The sequence below is a fragment of the Penaeus monodon genome, chromosome 30, assembly GCF_015228065.2.
Source record: "Penaeus monodon isolate SGIC_2016 chromosome 30, NSTDA_Pmon_1, whole genome shotgun sequence".
Taxonomy (NCBI): domain Eukaryota; kingdom Metazoa; phylum Arthropoda; class Malacostraca; order Decapoda; family Penaeidae; genus Penaeus; species Penaeus monodon.
In genome coordinates, this window is record NC_051415.1 from 36,512,172 (window position 1) to 36,513,322 (window position 1,151).

General features: G+C 23.5%; 1 pseudogene; it reads left to right on the plus strand.

Moving 5' to 3' along the window:
* LOC119592441 overlaps window positions 1–1,151 on the plus strand; it is a 103,182-nt pseudogene that overhangs the window by 47,383 nt on the left and 54,648 nt on the right.

Here is a 1,151-nt window from a genome sequence, read left to right on the forward strand (position 1 = left end):
TATATAATATAATATTTTTATAAAAAAATCATTTTAAATATATTTATTTCATATATAAAATTTAATTAATATATTATATTATAATAATATTATAAAATAATATATTATTTAAATAAATTTATATATTATATTATTAAATATATTTTAATATATATTAAAATTAAAAAAATTTTTTAAAGATTAAAAAAATTTAAAAAAAATTTAAAATTTTATTTTAAAAATTTAAAATTAATTAATTAATTTATATGGAAAATAATATATAATAATCTATTTAAATTTTAATTATTTTATTTACATATTATTTTTAATTTTTAAAATATATTAAATAAAAAATATCTTATTGTTTTTCAAATTAAAATTTTAAAAAAATATAATATAAATAATATAAAATTTAATAATATATATTATTAATATTACATTTATAAAAATTTACTTTTTAATAAAAAAGGGTTTTTCCAAATGTCAGGTTCAGTGGCCCCTTTAATTTGTTAAGTGGGTCCCCCCAGGGGGTTTGCAAAACCCCCCCCCCGTTTTTCCCCCTTTTTTTCCCCTTTTGTTTTTCCAAATCAATTTTTAATTTTTTCCCATAATTTTTAAAAAAAAATTTTTTTTAAATACTTTTTTAACCTTAGGGCACAACTTTTGCAAAAAAAAGTAAATTTTTTTTTTTGATTTAAAAATAATCTGAAACCCCTCCCCAAGGCCAATGGAAAAAAGGGACCGGTGGGGGGTCTAAATTTAAACCCCCTAGACCCCCAAATGGGGGAAAAAGATTGCCAAAAAACCCCCGGAGTTTAATTTTTCCCCCCAAACAAAAAAAACCCACCCCTTTTACGATTTTAAGAAGTACGTTGATATGGACCAATGGTTTAAAACAAAAACAAGGTTTTGTGAAATTTTTTTTTGGGGGTTTTTGGTTTAAATTTATTTTTTTTTTATTTATTTTTTTTTAAAATTTTAAAATTTTAAATTCCTTTGTTTTAATTTTGGTAACCCTTTTCAGGGTGAAGGGGCCACGGGGTTTAAAAAATGAAAACTTTTTTAAAAGTGCAAAGCTTTTTCCCCCCGGGAATTGGGTTTGCTTAAAAAGGGTTTTGGGCCGAAGGGGGGGGGCGGAGGGAATTTTTGGAAAGGGGGAAACCCCAGGGCCC